At 43.0% G+C, this 19,234-nt stretch overlaps 1 long non-coding RNA gene across 1 annotated transcript; it reads right to left on the bottom strand.

Annotated features, from left to right (window-relative positions):
* Positions 1 to 18,093: 18,093 nt before the first annotated feature.
* Positions 18,094 to 19,023, bottom strand: LOC110341817. Its single transcript, XR_002383821.2, has 2 exons — positions 18,404 to 19,023; positions 18,094 to 18,296 (listed from the first exon to the last, which is right to left on the bottom strand). It is a non-coding gene; the product is annotated as an uncharacterized LOC110341817 (long non-coding RNA).
* Positions 19,024 to 19,234: the final 211 nt, after the last annotated feature.

The raw sequence follows: 19,234 nt of genomic DNA, 5'->3' as shown, positions 1-19,234 counted from the left end.
AACTTCTTGTAATGGCTACTCTTGGTTGTCAAATTGACTATATCTGGAATTAGCTAAAACCCAAGGCACTTGGAACGCCTGTAAAGGGTTTTTCTTGACCAAAGCATTTGAGATGGGAAGATTCACCTCAAATCTGTGCACACCTTCTGGTGGCAGCTTATATAAAGGGCATGGAGGAAGGTAGTACTTGCTCTTTGCCTGTTTGCCCTCACTCTCACAGGCAAGTTTATTGCTTCACTGGTATTAGAGTCTACTTCTTCGGGATTCCAGTATATACTGGAAACTGGTGGATACATCCAGCCTTGCTGTTGTTAGAATAGTCGAACCATAACTTGTAAGCTACTCTAATAAATCCTGTTTCTGTATATGAAGAAGTTCATCCTTCAGTTCTGTTTCTCTAAAGAACCCTAACTAATATACTTCTATAGTAGTAGATTTCCATAAGACTTTTTTGAAAAATCTTTATTTATAATTGGATTTTTCTTTGGGCCACCAGCTCACAAAAAATTAAATGGAGACTTATTATTAATTATAAAAGCTCAGACATAGCTTAGACTTGTTCTTAACTAGCTCTTATAACTTAAATTAACCCATATTTTTAATCTACATTCTTTTATGTGGCTCAGTTACTTTTACTCTGTACTGCCCATCCTGCTTCCTCTCCATCTGGCTAGTGACTCTGCCTTCCTTCCTCCCAGAACTATCTGTCCCTAGAAGTCCTGTCTAACCTCTTCCTGCCTAGTTAATGGCCATTTAGCTCTTTATTAATCCAGTCACAGTGACACATCTTCACACAGCATAAAGGAATACTCCTCAACATTGCTCCCTTTTGTCTAAACAAAAAGGAAAGATTTTAACTCTAACATAATAAAACTGTAAACAATAAGAACAATTATCAGGTAAGAATTACATTTACAATGCCCAATCCATTTGTATTTGACAAATTTACAGAAAATACTCCATTATCTACCCTATCTTAGTCCAAAGTTCTATATCTAAACCATTTTCGTCTTAATTTGTATTTCCACCCTAAAACCTTAAAACATCTTTTCAGATAAACAACTTAAGCTTTTATATTTCCCAAACTAATAAACTTTACATCCCTCATGTAAGTTTCTTTTCTGGATTTGGTAACAAGGAAAACTAGCTCAGTCAGTAGAGCATGAGACTCTTAATCTCAGGTTCATGGGTTCAAGGCCCACATTGGGTGCCATGTGTAGGTGGAGTTTTCTTTTGGGCTGGCAGCTCACAGAAAAAATAAACACAGAGACTTATTATTAATTACCTAAGGTCAGCCTTACCTTAGGCTTGTTTCTAACTAGCTCTTAAAAATTAACCCAATTTTTTAAATCTCTGCTTTCATGTACTCATTACCTCATCTCCATTTTGCCCATCCTCCACATCTGGCTGGTGACTCCACCTTTCTTCTCAGAGCTCTCTCTGTGCGAAAGTCCTGCCTGTACCTCCTGCCTAGCTATTGGCTGTTTAGCTTTTTATTAAACCGATCACAGTGGCATATCTTTACACAGTGTAATCAAATATCTCACAACATTTATTGTTAGTTATATCTACCTTTATTCCTTCCTCTGTCCTGCCCTCCAATCTTCTAACTTAACCCTTCCTTTCCCGTTATTGGCCATTATCTTTTTTTTCATTATCTCTTTTTTAATTAACATAATTTTATTGATTCTTTAGGAATTTCATATCATGAACCCCAATCCCACTCTTCCCCAGTCCCTCCATATCTACCCTTCACCCTTGTAGTTTCCCCCAGAAAGGAAAACTAGAAAAGACATGATAAAAATAAAAAGTAAATTTAAAAAACTGCAAGCAAGAATATTAATTTAAAAACAAACAAATAAGCAAAAACACAAAACAAACCAAAAGAAGCAAACAAATAAACAAACCAAAAAAACCCACTTTGCATCCGGGCGGTGGTGGCGCTTGTCTTTAATCCCAGCACTTGAGAGGCAGAGGCAGGTGGATCTCTGAGTTTGAGACCAGCCTACAAGAGCTATTTTCAGGCCAGCCTCCAAAGCCACAGAGAAACCTTGCCTCAGGAAAAAGCAAGCAAACAAACAAAAACCCACTTTGTTCCCCTGTCTTTCCCACCTCTCCATCAGCACTTCACTCATCTTGCTATCATTGGGAGCTGCTGTGTATCGATCGTATGGTACCCTTTTGTCCACATAGGTTTACATGAAAATGCTCACTGTCAGTTACCCAAAGTTATGGAGATCCTGTGGCTATGGTTCCACAGGACCAGTCCCTTCACACATTCTAGGACACCACAGATGGGGTAGAAGTTGGGGAGTACCCACTCAAACCCTGGATGTGCGACTGAGTGGTATCTGGATTGTTCTAACTGGGCTCCTGGGACCATCCTCTCAGGAGAGGGGTGGAGCCAGTTCTCTCACACTTCTGGTGAAAGACTGGGCCCAGCTTACCCAAGTGGGGGCAGCTCTCCTATTAGGGGCAGGGCTAGCTTTCCCATCACAGGATCACTGGGGTCCATTATCCCAGGGCCCATGGTGAGGAGGGGGCAGCTCTCCCAAGGCCAATGAGGGGTAGGACAGCTCAGTGAGGCTCTCATATTTTAATACATGGTTCAACACAGGGTTTGAATGGGCCCCTGGGATAACACAGACAATGAACACCATCTCAGGCCCCAGCTGTGGCAGGACCACACACCCAGACATGGCCCTTGGCAACAGCCCAGGATCACACATCACAATGGCCCCATGTAGTTAGTAGGCATCCCAAATCAGCCAGTTCCTCACTACCTTCACCTCCTCAGATCTGCCTCTCTCCACAAGACATGAACCACTCTGCTCCTATCTATCTATCTATCTATCTATCTATCTATCTATCTATCTATCTATCTATCTCTCCTTCCCATGCCCCGCCATATATTTGATCACCATAATGGTGCCTGAATGCCCAGCATCCGTTTGTAAGGCAAATGGCTCCAGGCATGTGTCTCCATTTCTGCCTGCTTGGTTCTCATGGTGCTGAGCAGGCTCTTGGTTTGTTCTCCCCACCTAGGGCAAAGTGCTCTCTTTACCTCTTTATGCCTCTGCATTCTATCTTCCTTTCCTTGAAAGCCATGACCTCTATATCCCCTGATTAATCTCCTGACCTCCATGGGAATCCCAAATGAAGCAATGCATCTAAAGATTCAAAGCTAGCATCTACAAATGAGGGAGACCATGTGATGTTTGTCTTCTAGATTTGGGTAACCTCACTCAGAATAATTGCTTCCTGCTCTATCTACTTACCTGTGAATGGCATAATTTCACTTTTCTTAACAGCTGAATAATAAATACTCCATTGTATAAATGTACCATGTTTTCATTATCCATTCATCAGTTGATTGACATCTGTTTGCATTTCCTCGCTATTGTGGATACAGCAGCAATGAACATGGGTAAGCAGGCATCTCTGTAGTAGGATACAGAGTCCTTTGGGTATATGCCCAAGAATGCTAGAGCTAGATCACATGACACTCTTTCTAGTTTTTTGGGAACCTCCACACTGATTCCCATAGTGGCTGCACCAGTCAGCAATCCCACTAACAGTTAGTAAATGCTCCACTTTCCCCCCATGCACAGCAGCATTTGTTGTCATTTGGGTTTGTTCTGGTTTATCTTAGCCATTTTGAATGGGGTAAAATGAAATCTCGAAATAGTTTTAATTTGCATTTCCCTGATGGCTAAGGATGTTGAACATTTTAGCAGTGTTGCTCAGCCATTTGTACTAAACCTTTTGAAAACTCCCTGTTTAGTTCCATACCCAAGTTTTTAATGGTGTTCTTTGTTCTCTTGATGTTTAGTTTTCCTTTTGATTATCAGATAACAGCCTTTTCAATGTGTCCATTTAACAAACCTTTAGCTTCCACCAACCCCAAAGTAAGAATGTCTTCAGATGGCATCGGAGACGCATACAGAAAACTCTCTGCTTGGCTGTGACTTGTCTGTCTGATATCCTGACCAAGGGTTTCTGCTAAATGCATTGATGTATAACTTTATTTTCTTCTGTGGCTAAGGAAAATGCATGTAATTTCCCACAGCAGTAAAGGTCATGAGGGCAAATTGAATCCATTTCCTGGGCCACGGTCACTCATATGTGGCTCAAAATAAACTCTCTTCTTCCCTCTAGAGCAAGCACTATGTTTGCAAGGACATCCTCTCCAGGTGATTTGGAAGCACACCACAGTATGAGAACATCTTTCTACAGGAGAGACAGAAAGAGGAGAGCTAGACTACCACTTATTTGGTCACTCTGGCTGGTAGTCTTCACTCTAGAACAGTGTTATCAATCTTCCTAATGCTATGACCCCTTGATATGGTCCTTCATGCTGTGGTGACCCCAACCATAAAATTATTTTCATTGCTACTTCATAACTGTAAATTTTCTACTGCTATGAATTGCAATGTGAATATCTGTTATACAGAAGGTCTTAGGCAACCTTTATAAAAAGGTTATTCGACTCCCTCAAAGGGTCGCAACCTACAGGTTAAGAACCACTACCCTAGAAACCTGTCCAATTGGTCACCCTAGCTGGTAGTCTCCTAGATTGGGTCCATATTTTTCCTACAGCAAATATATTTATATATTTGAACAGTCTTTCACATACATCTTCATCGGCCCACACAAGGATTTCTCCAGAACACGTTTGTAGAAATAGAATTGCTAGAGTGGATAATGTACACAGTGAGATGTTAATATGCATGCAAAATGGGCTTGCTGAAGGGGAGCATCAACTTGCATTCTCAGCATAGGCGATGAAGAGCCATGCCCCACCTGCCAGCCTCTCCAGCATAAGCTAAGTATTCTCAGCGCTCTCATTTGCTCTTCCAATCTGAAAGGTGGAGATGATGCTGTGTGTTGATTTGCATTTCTTTCAGCGGGACACTGAGCACCCTTTCTTATGGATATCAGCTATTTAGGAACTACTGCTTTCTGGTTATCTCCGTTTGCAACAATCAAGATGCCTGACTCTGTAATTCTGAAAAGAGAAGAAAGGGAAGAAGACACTAGGACCCCTCTCTCCTGTGAAATACAATCTCTCTATGGACACAGAAGTTTGAGGGTCATATAGGGTGAGAGGTTTGCACAGGGTAATGACATTCCAGAACAGGGGACATAGAGTGCTATAACCCTGGTGAGATACTGGGTTTGGGTAGCTGCTGCCCCCATCTCTCCCAACTAGATGAGAAGCTCCTTTGCTTATGGCCTTCCGTACACAGCCTTATCACTGACTCCAGCCAAGGTGGTACCTAGATTTGGACCAAATGTGTTATCACAGGGTTGAGGAGGGAGCAGAGTCAGCACTGCAGCAGCCACGGGTTTCTAATACACAGGAAATGGAAGTTTACCCAACAACAAGCCTCCACACACATTCACACACCTCACAGCACATGGGCTAGTGTCCACTCATGCCATATCAATGGCTTTTCCAGTGCAATCTACTTTCAACTTCCATGGATTTTAGAGTCGGCAGACTAAACTCTAATTACCCTGTCTTACTACGTTTGAGCCCTATTACTTCAGAAAATAGGCCTTTCTGACCAATGTTATTTCTCTCTCTCTCTCTCTCTCTCTCTCTCTCTCTCTCTCTCTCTCTCTCTCTCTCTCTCTCTCGTGTGTGTGTGTGTGTGTGTGTGTGTGTGTGTGTGTGTGTGTGTTGAAAGGCTTCTGTACCCAGATATGAAGTCTCTCCTCTAACACAGCCAATCAAACTGAGCTGAATTAAGAATTAAAAGTCCAGGTTTAATGAGTAAAATGCTCCCAAATGATCTTCTGGCTAGAAGACAGGAAGAAGGAACCAGAAAACCACATAGTCTTTCCTTAACAGGCTGTTTAAATACCCTGCAGGCCTGGTCATGGGCATCTCTAGGGAAGGAGCTGCCCTTTTGGGCTTTCTGAGACTGGCCAGGGTTTGGAGTAAGCCCCTGCCCCCAACTCCAAGGCAGAGCTCCACCCAAACTTGTGTGTGTGTGTGTGTGTGTGTGTGTGTGTGTGTGTGTGTGTGTGTGTGTAAATGCATGTGAGTGCACAGGTATACACCATGTTGAAACCAGAGGAGGACGTTGGATATCTTCTTCTATCACTCTTACTCTCCTGAGACAGGGTTTTCCACTGAACTGAAGGCTGCGTGGTCTGCCTAGGCTGGCTGGCCAGCAAGCATCCAGGATCTGTCTCCACCATAGACTTCTAGGGCTACAGTCATTTTCAGTCAAGCCTGGCTTTTTATTTAACATAGGTTCTGGGTGAGTTCGGTTCTCATGGTTGCACAGTGAGTACTATCGTCCACTGAACCGTCTCCCACAGCAGACCAATGGGACATGTCAAGAGCATAACAAAGGACAACAAAGAAGATTGGTCATTCTTTCTCTTATGACAGTAAGAGCCAGAACCTGGGCAGAATTTCACAATTGCCACAAAATACAGGATTCCATCCATTTATGAGCTGTGGACCATCACCATGGCATTCAGTAGGAGTTAAAACATACTACATGCTCGCTCCCACAAGCCACTGTCCCTAGCCCAAGGCTGAATGTACTAAGACAGAATCCCATGTTCTGTGTGATTAATGGCTTTGTCTACTTCCATTGTACAAATTCACACAAAGACACTGTAATGGCTGGTTGTACATTCTGGTGTTACTGTGGCCCTTCTGGTTTCTCCTGTCCTTTAGGCCTTACTCCAGCAGGGTATCGGAAGAGCAGGTCTTTTACTCTATGAAACATAAATCACTTGCAAATTTCAAAGCTGCTTCCTGATAGTGTGGGGTCTCTGAGAGTCAGGATACAAGGCAGATGGACTACCAATTAAGAAAGTGCTTGGCCATCAAGCTGGGCCTTGGTAGCACACACCTTTAATCCCAGCACTGGGGGGGGGGTAGAGGCAGGCAGAACCCTGTGAGTTCAAGGCCAGCCTTGTCTACAGAGCAAGTTCCAGGACAGCCTCCAAAGCAATACAGAGAAACCCTGTCTCAGAAAAAAGAAAGAAAGGAAGGAAGGAAGGAAGGAAGGAAGGAAGGAAGGAAGGAAGTGCTTGACCATCACTGTGGACTCAGGGGTACACAGATGGGGCTATTCCCAAGCCCAGTTTCTGCCATTGAAACTCCTTTACCCTGCTCAGGCCTCTGTCTTTAGAGATCACCAGGAGCTCAGCGGTGGTGGCCCCCTGGACCAGGTACCAGGCCTCTCGCAACCCACCAATTGAGAAGAATAAAAGATGACTGCCAAATGCCTGCTTTACTCCCAACCCTACAAACATCCAACCCAAGGAAGAGCCTATCTAATACATTCTGAGATAATTTAAATTTATTTAAATTTAAAAAATAATTCTGCAGCCATTGAGCTGTAGAGAGAAACAAGAGGTGGAAATGACTCCATAGAAGAAGCTAAGGCCATGGCCCAGGAAGGAAAGAGAATCAACAGTGGACTTGACTTCTGGATACTCAGCTGACTGGATAACCACTAAACAGGCAAGGACCAACCAGAGGAGAGGTCCCTGAGACCATGTGACCAGGATGGATGACTCTTATCTGTATTTTCTGTGTTGAACTGAATGAGTGATTCTGGAGAATGAAGAGTTGCTAGAACAAAAGCACTGTGTGAATTAGGACGACAGCTCCACCTGTAAGAGACCCAACATCAGAGTGACATTTAAAAGCTAGGTATTAATCTCTCCATCGTGAACAGGCTAGCTAGTGGTCAGCAGGGTGGCTGTGTGACTCAAAAAATCAGGCTCCTCCTGCCACACTGGGTGGCTCCAATTCTGTGATCTCAGGTGTCTGCTTCAGATACTGGCATCATGTCTGCACCCTGGCCAGTATAAAAGGCAGAAGTGGGAAAAGAGATGCTGCCCTGCCTGTGGGGTCATAACTCAGAGGGCACACACATTGCTTCCCCCCATATCCCATGGGCTAGAATGAGATCCATGGCCGCACCTAGATAGCAGCAAGGTTGGTTGTGGCTGTTAGAGTCAGTATCACCCTCATGGTGTTGAAGATGCTTGTGAATGGTGGACCCATCGTATCTTATAAGGTTTAGTGGTTCATCACTGATGAATGGAGAAGGAAAATGCGGCACAGATGTGCAGTGGAGTAGTAGCAATAAAAGGATGAAATCTGTTTCTGTATGTTGGATCTGGAATGTTCCTCGAAGGCTAACGTGTTCAAGGCTTAGTCCACGCATGTGATGCTCCTTAGAGGCTGTGGAACCTTTAGGAAAGGGGCCTGGTATAAATGAGTTAGGACTTGAAGGAGATACTGAGCTCTCGGCCCCTTCCTGTTTCTCTCTCACTTCCCAAATACCATGAGGTAAGCAGCTTCCTTCCTCGTGTACTTCCCATGACATCCTGTCTCCTCACAAGCCCAAAAGCAATAGGCCAGTCACCATGGACTAGAAACTCTGAAGCTGTGAGCCACAATAATCTTTCCTCTTAAAACTGATCACCTTGGGTGTTTTGTGGAAGTGATGAAGAGCAGACACGCCTGCTTCTCTCGACAACATGATAGGAACCGGAGGATTTTATGTTAAATGGAATAAACCAGGCACAGAAACACAAACCCTGTATATTGGCAGACAAATGAGGAGTCTGAAAACATTAGTCCCATAGAAGGTGTAGAATGGTGGGGTTTTTAAAGGCTGAGAGGGTTGAATGGAAAAGAGAGTTGACCAGGATACCAAGCTTAGATGGGAGAAATGTAACACATCCCATCTAGTTAATATTCCACAACACTAAGTAATGTGTACTTCAAAATGATGGAAAGTCTTTACTCTTACCCTAAATGATAAGTATTCAAGTACATGGACTTACTCTAATTTGAAAATTTTACAATGTATAAAAAGCATGCATAATCACTGTAGGCCAATTAAAAAATAACTAAATAGAATGTTTTAAAAAACATGATTAAAAGCAAACGAAACAAACAAACAACAAACACAACCAGACCTAGTGTGTACTTATAATCCCAGAGCTATACAGAAAGAGACAGGAGGACCCCTGGGGTTCACTGGCCAGCCAGTGCAGCCTACATGGTAAGCACCAAAACCATGAGAGACCCTATGTCAAATTAATAAGCTTGACCTCTGCCCTCTACATTCATTCCCACATGTAGGAAAGTGGACCCACATAGACACATGCATACATGAATGCACACATACACACACAATCTACCTGATGACAGGTTGGGAAGTTTCTAAGAAAGGCAGTCATTCTGAGTTCAAAAATGCTTTATAGGCTGGCATTTGCTGTGGCGAGCCCCCAAAAGCCTCAGTCTGGCACCCCACTAATCAGGCTGAAGTCTCACTTTTACTAAAACAAGGATTCACTTTTCCAGAGGCAGACTCACATGAAACTGAAGCTGGTGCCTGCGTCATAGCTTTGAAATATCCCCCGACAGTGAGGAGTACAGTTTCTTAGTCAGTCCACCCTTGCCATCAAACAAGCCATGTCAGAAGTCACATGATGATAAGTTTTCTGATTAAAAATAAAACAGAGCAAAATGAGCCTGATTAACTTCAAGTACAGTGGCCATGATGAGCACCATCAGTGCCGGGGCTCTGACTTTGCACTCAGCTGCTGAGCTGCTGATTGTTACTGAGACTTGAGAGAGAAAAGATGCTCCAGGGAAAGCCCATTGTCTTCCTATTGAAAAAGCTTCTACCTCAAATCTAAACTTTTTGGCTCAATCTAGAGACAGTCCAAAGTCTCACTCTAAAGTAAGGTCACCTCCTCCTTCTATGATTAGTCCTTGCTCTTGTGAAGGATGTGGCAGTTATAACTGTTAACTTTGTCACTTGACAGGACTTAGATAGCCTAAGAGACAAACATCTGGCCATGTTTGTAAGATGAGAAGATACGCTCTAAAAGGACCAGCTCTGTCTCACCGGCTGGGTGTCTGGACTCAATGTGGCCAGCTGGCTTAGGCTTTTAACAAGGGTCAAGAGCTTAGAGCCTGAATGATACTGAAGAGCCAGGAGGGTTCTGTGGCACTGTGTCACTTGACCCTGTCCAGGATGGTTCCACCCATGGACCACAGCCTTCATGGTGAGGCACAATTAACAAGCCTGTGTGTCTGAATCCAAAGGGCTTTATAAACCTTTGGCCATGACCATGAAGTGATGGGGGATGTCCTTCTGAATGCTGTAAATATATGTTTCTATTATTGGTTAATGAATAAAACTATTTCAGCCAATGGACAGGCAAGTTTAGCCAGGTGGGAAATCCAAACAGGGATAGAGAAAGGTAGTAGGTGGAGTCAAGAAGATGCCATGTACCAGGAAGGTAGGATGCCCAGGTATTCTCTGGTAAGCCAAGACCACATAGAGATATAGATTTATAGAAATGGGTTAATAATTAAGAAAGAGCTATCCAATAAGAAGCCTGAGCTATCAGCCAAACAGTTTATGATTAATATAAGCCTCTGTGTGTTTATTTGGGGCAGAGTCAAAGGTAAAGGCAACAGATTCCTCTAAATAGCATATCAGTGTCTCAATCTAGTCATGCCTTGCAGTAGATCTATCCAGCCTAGACTTTTCCACTACATAAACCTCATGATTTTCATATTGCTCAAGCCAGACTGAGTTGGGTTCTCTTATCTTTGAGACTCTGAAGACCTACTTACAGTGGAACTATGTTCAGACACTACCCCATGGCACTGCCAACTCCATGCCTATTTGGCTGGTTTTGTTTTTTTCAAGCAGGACCTTGCTATAGCCAGGCAGGTTCAAAATCACAATCTTCCTACTTCAGCCTCTTGGTGACTGAAATTACAGGTATGTGAGACATTTTTTTTTCCGAGACAGGGTTTCTCTGTATTGCTTTGGAGACTATCCTGGAACTCACTCTGTAGACCAGGCTGGCCTCGAACTCACAGATATCCGCCTGCCTCTGCCTCCCGAGTGCTGGGATTAAAAGCGCACACCACCACCGCCCAGCGAGACATTTCTTGGCTACATCAAATGTTCAAGAGAGCAGGAGGGGTCTCCTCAAATAGAGGAGAAGAAATCAAGATGAAGGAAAGAAAAAGGAGCCCAAGTTGGCACCTGTGCATCCCCAGGGGCCTGGGCAGGGGTCCTGTCTACAAGGATTTAGCAATGATGCTATCTTCATCCCAGAGCCCTGTGTGTGACTACAGTGCCCCAGTAGGTATTTAAGCAGTTGCAGCAAGCAATGCCTTTCCCAAAGAGTCTGAAGTTATTTCCAAACCTCGAAGCTGAGCAGCAGGGGGTTTTATTAGACATATTTATTCTATAATCCAACATCTCACAAGACATTCTGAAGTTTCATTTAAGCTGCTTTCTCCTCCCAGGAAGAATTCTCATGGTGGCTCTTAACCATAAAGAGATAAAACACAAAATACATAAATAAATAACACCTACAGCTCCCTGTCACTCTTGTCCAAACCAGCTTAGGAAACAGGCTCCTGTCTGATCTCCATCTCACCCTCATCTTGCTGATGGACACAGCTGCCTTCCACCTCTTTCCCTCTGGTCTGAGCTGAGCCTTCTTGGGACTGAGAGCCTTCATCCACCGCAGTCAAACTTTTAGTTCATCACAACCCCAGATCTTCAGTTCAGCACAAAAGCGTACTTCTTTGTTCCCATTTTTCTAAACCTTGTAATGGTTCCTTACTGGGCTGTGACTTAAATGGCTCACTGCATATCCAATCACAATAAAAACCTTCCATTGTGTGCTTTCCTAACTCTCTCAGCCCTAATTAAATATTGCTTTTCATCCGGTAGGTTACACAGTGATATTTGTGGCTGTCACTGAGAAGAATGAGCAAAGTGGCTGAGGCAAGATTCAGATGAGCCTGGGCTCACTTTCTCTTGTCATCCTTTTCACTAAGGGTCAAGCACAGAGGCAGAGCCTCTGGAACAGTGTTGGGGAAAAGATTTGAGAGCTGACTTCACACGGGACCTTGGAGATGGAGGGAATGATGCTGCCTTGTAGCTGTCCTACAGAAGGTGCTGCTTCTCCGTGTTTAAAGTTATTTTAGGGGTGGAGAAACAGCTCAGCAGTTAAGAATGCTGTTTCTCTTCCAGAGGACCTAAGTTAGGTTCCCAGTAACCACGCTGAGTGGCTCACAACTACCTGTAGCATTAGCTCCAGAAGGATATAACTCCTCTGGTCTCCAAGGACACCTTACTCGTGTACATATACAGAGTTAACAATAACAAAACCAAATATTTAAAGTGAATTAAAAGCTATGTTAGCTGGGGAGGGAGGTACCTGCCTGTAATCCCAGCACTTGGGAGGTTGAGGCAGGAGGAACATTAAGTGTGAACTCCGCCTAGGCTCCACAACAAGACCATGTCTGAAAAATCAGAGCAGAGATGGAGTCTGATTCCTCTTTCTCTCCAAGTCCCCATCCCCCTGCTGCCTCTGCAGCATGACCTTCAGTTTCTCTGATATATGGCCATTTCTGTTGCCTCCACATGGTCATGAACTTTTGGTTCCCTGAAGGAGCCTCCTCACCAGCCTCTCACATTTGTCTGAGCTCCCCAGACTCTGTTCCCTACATCAGTGTCCACACTATCACACCCCTCCCTTTCCAGGTGCTTCTGTAGCTCTCGGGTCTCCCAGCAAACAATGGTTCTGTCTGACAGTGTCTTCCGCCCTGTCCTCTGTCCTCATCTCTCATTCCCTTCCCCTTCACTGCTTCCTGCTCTAACTACTCTGATCTCCTAACTTCTTTCTTAAATGGTCTTCCCATGCTTTCTCCAAGGTTTCCCACGTACTTTCTTTTCATGTCTCTCCCCAGAAACTTGAATGCATCATTCCTCATTCCTCACTTGCCTCCTTCAGACCTTGACTCAGCCATCACCTGTAAAGGTGTCCTTAATTACTCTACTTTAAACTGCATCTACTTACCAGAGGCTAGACCTTTTGTTTTGTTTTGTTTTGTTTTGTTTTGTTTTACGAGACAGGGTTTCTCTGTATTGTTTTGGAGGCTGTCGGTCCAACTTGGCCTCGAAGTCACAGAGATCCGCCTGCCTCTGCCTCCCAAGTGCTGGGATTAAAGGCATGCACCACCACCGCCCAGCTCCAGAGGCTAGACCCTTAAAGAAAACTGACTCTCCCTCTCCCAGAAGCCATCAACTATCTACAATAACTCAGGTGGAGGAGTGGTGGGGATGACCTGTGAGACCCTCCTACCCAATGCTAGAATATTGACTGCCTTGATCTTGGGTAGGTCTCCTGTAAGCAAGTGCCTTGAGCTCACGGATGCTGTGGTTGAATCCTATCCACAAGACACTGTTTCAGTCTGGTCCTCCCAACATCTGGTTCCTACAATATTTCTGCTTCCTCTTCTGTAATAGCCCCTAAACCTTGTGTGTGTGTGTGTGTGTGTGTGTGTGTGTGTGTGTGTGTGTGTGTGTGTGATGTCCCACTTTTAGTTCAGCACTCCACTGACACTCTCCACACTTTAATCAGTTATGAGTTTCTGCATTAATCTTCTCTGTTTATGTCTCTGTTGAAGACTTTCCCCCCAGCAATCCCTCGTAAGTCCTCCACACTCCAGTGATTGCTCCCCTCCATGAGTATATGGACAGAACACATTGGACTTGGGGGTTATTTAGCTTTTTAAAGAGAGGACACAAAGTTGGAAAGATGTGTGGAGGGGGTGGATCTCAGAGAAATTAGGGAGAGGATCTGGGGAGTAAAGATAGTAAAAATCTAAGTAAGAAAGAATTTCTCAAAGAATTAATAAAATGCATCTTTAAAAAGCTTATCTAGTCAAGTACAGAGGTGCAATCCAAGTACCCAAGAGTTGGAGGCAGGAAGGTTGTGAGGTGGAGGCCAGTGAAACCATATCATGCATACTATCCCTATGCCTGTTTTTTATTTCCTCTAAAGATGACTGGTGTTCAACAAGTCTTGTAATCAGCCTACTTATTTTGCTTATTATCTCCCTTTCAAAATGTTGTTTCCAGGACAGCAAGGGTCCTTCTCTTTGGTTTCACTGTCAAATCCCAGGACTCTAACAAAGTTCCCAGCACTAAGTAAGTATGCAAAGGAATGTTTTGTAGTGAGTATGTGAATAAATGCAAACACCCATAGATGGATGGTCTGCTCTTCATTTCTGCCTATAAACTCCAATGCATAAGCTTAACTTAGACTGGGAACATGAATGCTATTGTACTTTATGTTCAAAGATTCTAAGCACTAAAGAAGAAATTTTAATGCCATCCTAACACTTGGGAGACTGATGCAAGAGAATCCTGAGTTCAAGGTCATTCTAGGCTACACAGAAAGGCTCTGCCAAAAAGAAAAGAAAAGGTGCTGGTGGAGGAGGAGGGAACTCAGTGGGTCATTTTGTTTTTTAAAGAGAGGACACAAAGTTGGGAAGATTCGTGGAATGGGAAGTGAAAGAAGAGGAGGAGGAAAAGGAGGGAGAGGTGAAGGAGGAAGATGAAGAGGATGGGGAGAAGGAGGAGGGGGAAGAGGAGAAGAACCTTCCCTTGCTAAGGGTAGAACACAGAATGAGCCTCAACTTTCTTTCCTACATGCTGGTTCCTCTAAAGGCCAAAATTGTGAAAGAAGAGGGCATTTACACCAGCATTCTGAAGGCATACATTACAGCACCAGAAGAGAAAGATGAGCCAAGTGCTGTCTCCAAGAGAAGCAGAGAGAGAGACAGAGACAGACAGAGACAGAGAGACAGAGAAACACACAGAGAGAGAGAGAGACAGAGAGAGACAGACAGAGAGAGAGAGAGAGAGAGAGAGAGAGAGAGAGAGAGAGAGAGAGAGAGAGACAGTGAGTGACCAGGGTGTCACTGGCTCCAATCCACTTGGAAATGCTCTAGGATTATGGTGATGCCTTTGGCCTTTGAGTTTGACAACAATCAGGAGACGTTCCTGGGAGAAGAGGGAAGACGAGGGAGATAGGGTTATAGCATCGATTGGACACAGCCATGTGCCTCACCCACTGACCAGAATGACCAGGAGGCACCCTCCAGCCAGATCCACTGCGGAACTCCCACCCTGAACCTGTCAGCTAAGTTTCTCACAAGAAAGCCATTGTTTTCTCATTAGCTTTCACACTTCAGAGCCTCATTTGACTCTAGCATTTATGTATTCACCAAATCTTCAAGGTATATATATTTCACATCTTGAGGTTGTGTCAAACCACCCACTAGAAGAACACCAATTTACACCACCTTCTTCTCATACCTTATATTGAATCTTTGTTTTCTCCCCCAATGCAGGGGAGGTAAACTTTCCAGAGATGCATCTATTTTCTTTTATTGATTTAAAGTTCTGCTTCTTGATTTGATTAATCAATCCTGCTGGCTTTTTGCTTCATGATTAATGTGCAACTCTTATCTGCATTAATTACTTCCTCCCTCTGTACTTTTATTCTGCTGTTCATTTTCTACTTACTTTGACTTCTTAATTCAATTATTTTCCATTTTAAACATATAAGTATGTTTATTTTCGTAACAGCACATTTAGGTTATAGATTTTTTAAATACCATATATTTTTTATACAGGGTTCCATTGTCTTAAATATCTAAATGGTCTACCATATAGAAGTATTGATTTGCATTTTAATAAAAAGCATATTTTACATGATTTAATTTCCAAGCAGCTATCATATATCTTTAGCCATGCTCTTGCTATTTAATGGGATCAGAAGTAACATTTATATATTCTTTTTCTGGATTGTTTCTTTTGTTTTTGAGGTTATATCATTTCTTCCTTCCATTTGCTCCCTCCAAAACCTCCCACATACCCGACCTTGCTCTCTTTGAAACTTAGGGCCTCCTTTTTCATTAATTGTTATGATATATAAATATGCATATATATATGTAACGTAAATATAACCTGCTCAGTCTCTATAATGTTATTCAGATGTATATTTTCAGGGCTGACCATTGAGTATGGTATGCTCATTCCGATGAAGACTGTTTCTCCCACTCCCAGCATTTTCTTAGTTTTCTGTAGTTCTTTATAATGGGTTGAGGCTGAGTTTTCCCCCACCCACAGGGCATGTATATTGTTGTCTTTGTTCAGATCATGTTTGGGCAGTTACATTGGTGATACGTTATGGGTGTAGCTTCTGACATTACTAGGAGACACAATCTCACGGCAAACTCCTGGTCCTCTGTCTCTTACAATCTTCCCACCCCATCATCTTCATTGTGTTCCCTGGGCCTTAGGAGCAGGAGTTGTTTTGTAGATGAAGTCATTGGGACTGAGCATTTGTAAAAATTCTTCACTGGGAAAATAGTTATGGATTTCTTTGTAAAATGGTACAGATACTGCATTAGTCAAATAGGCCGAGTACAGATGCAATAACAACCAACTTTTAAAAAAAATGACAGTAGCTTAAATAACAAAGGTTAATCCTGCTTGTGGTCCATGTTCACTGAGGATCAAACTGAGATTCTCTTCCAAGGACTAGAGCTGACTGACAGCCCACCTCGGCACATACCTCATATTCAGAGAAGAAAGAGCCTAGAACTTTCTATATCCACCTCATTAATCAAAGAAAATTCAGGTGCATGTTCTCAGCAGAACACAGAGGCCTTGTCCTGCAAAGGGATGTTCTTGGGTCTTAGAGTGCAGCAGAAGTTTCTGCAGGACTGTGGAGATGCAGCCTATTGGATTCCAGGGACTGCCTGGCAGTGTTAGTTGTGACCCACTCTATCCAATTTCCAATTCCTTACTTCTCACCCAGAAGTGGCCAATGAGATTTAAATATAAGTGGAATCTGGGGACTAGCCACATACCTCAGTGGCCTGAAGTGCTTGCCACCAAGTCTGACAGCCTGCGTTTGGTTCCCAGGATCCATATGGTAGAACTTATTTCTACAAGCCATACACTTCAACCCTGCATGGTAGGACCTGAGTCCTCATACACCTACACAAAATAAAATGTCACTTTAAAATGTTCTCAACAAGTGGAAATGATTAGGGGGCACTTTACTTATCTGATATTGAGGCTGCTTTGCCTCCCTATGGGAAGAAAGCCAAGAGAGTCTTTCAGCTATTTGCCATGACTTGCTGAGCTTCTAAACCGATACCAAAGTATCTACCCCCAGATTCTGGTATGAAGAAAAACTAAATTCATGTTTGCACAACACCGTGACTGGGCCTCTCACTTCCATCTGAAAGCATTTCCACCTGATAAAAGAACTCAGTGTGTAAACAAGACATACAATTCCCATCTTCAGTGAATAACAATCCTTTGAAGGTATTCTGTGGATGACTGAAAAGAATGCTAAATACGCACCTGTAACTACAGAGCAGAATGCCTATGCTTCCAGTTTACCTACCACTGACAAGTTAAAAATATGAAACAAGATTCCTAAAATGTGACAGTTGTTGAACTGAGTGACTGGCAAATAATGATTTATTGTACTTTCTATTTATATATGAAATTTTCTAAAAAAAATACATCATTCATTTTCTTTACAAAATAGTTTTCCAATAAAACAATTTATCAAAGCTGTATCCATACCAACACTATTTTAGCCACCTTTCTACATTGTTATTGATTCATTATTGTTTTTTAAACACCTTTTAACAATTGAGGTATAATTCACATATCATAAAGCCTACAGTTTGTTACGGTTTTTAGTGCAGTCAGGAAGTTGTGAAGTTGTCTTAATCAGGGTTTCTATTGCTGTGATGAAACAACATGACGAAAGCAATTTAGAAAGGAAAGATTTTATTCAGCCTGTGCTTCATCACCATAGTTCACTATCAAAGGAAGTCAGAACAGGAACCCAAGCAGGGAAGGAACCTGGAGGTAGCCACTGATGCAGAGGCCATGGATAATGGTGCTTACTGGCTTGATCTCCATGACTTGTTCAACTTGCCTTCTTATAGAACCCAGGACCACCATCCCAGAGATGCCATCATTGACAATGGGCTGGGCTCTGCTCCATTGATCACTAATTGAGAAAATGCCCTACAGGCTTGCCTACAGTCTTATCTTATGGAGGCATTTTCTCAATTGGGGCTCCCTCCTCTCTGATGACTCTAGCTTGTGTCAAGTTGACAGAAAACTAACCAGTTCAATTGATCCCTTGTCAACTTGACACACAAACACATTACTATTAAGTCACAACCCTTTTTTTACTTGTTCATCGCCAAGATGGCAACATCAATATCAGTATCATAACACAAAACGTTTTACAAACTTAAAAAGATCCACAGTCTTTACAAATTCAAACACTTTAAAATTCAGTCTTTTTAAAATTCAAATTCTCTTTTGAACCCTAAAATCACTCTTAAAATTCAATCTCTCAACTGTGGGATCCTGTAAAATAAAAAAATAAATTAAAGAAGGAAGAATCAGATCACACTCACAATCTGAACAAAGCAAAACCAAACTCCAACAGTGTAATGTATCTGGGATTCACTCACAATATTCTGGACTCCTCCACGGAGCTTGGGTCATTTCTCTGGTTCCTCCCTCGGCAGCACACACACGCAGCTTGTCTTCTAGGCTCTGGTTGTCTCCGCTCCACTGCTGCTGCTGTTCTTGGAGGTCATCCTACAACACTGGCTTTTTCAAAACACTGGAGTCTCCCACGGTAGCTGAGATACACTTTCACAATAGTCTCTCCTCATCCATCTTCATGGTGGCAAACCTCAACTTCTTTTCATGACCCCTTCAGTCCTGGGTCTTCAACTGCTGCCGAGGCTGCACCTTAACCAATGGTCTTTCCTGGCCTCTCAAAGTGCCAAGCCTCAGCTGTTCTTCATGACCCTTTCATGTCTTCAAAATTAATACCACCTGAGTGACTGTTATAATATCAAGTTTGGCTGCCAGCTTGCGGTACAACCCTGGCCACCTCTGGAACACAGCTTCTGTGTGCTAACACTCAGGAAACTCCCCAGAAGATTTCACCTCAATGATGCCGATCTTATAATCTCTGTTAGTTTCTTAGCTCCAGTTAACCATCATCAATAGTCCCAGTGATTCAAAGATTTCATTTCAGTGGTGCTGGTCTCTTGTTAATCATGATGACCCTTCAACCCCAGCTGGCCAGAATGACAGGATCTAAATTCAAAATAGCAAATGGTCCTATTAGAGTCTTGAAATTTCCCTCTGAAACTTCACAAAGCAGGGTTCCAGCTTCTGTACTGTTTATCTTCCAAGCTCCTATAGAATATTCCACTGAGATCTCAATACTCAATGGCTTTTCTAGCCCATCGTTCCAAAGTCCTTCCATAATCCTCCCTAAAACATGG

This window comes from Mesocricetus auratus, unplaced genomic scaffold, assembly GCF_017639785.1.
Source record: "Mesocricetus auratus isolate SY011 unplaced genomic scaffold, BCM_Maur_2.0 Super-Scaffold_4256, whole genome shotgun sequence".
Lineage (NCBI taxonomy): Eukaryota > Metazoa > Chordata > Mammalia > Rodentia > Cricetidae > Mesocricetus > Mesocricetus auratus.
Note: the sequence above shows the minus strand (reverse complement) of the source record. Positions and strands in the feature narration are given on the sequence as shown.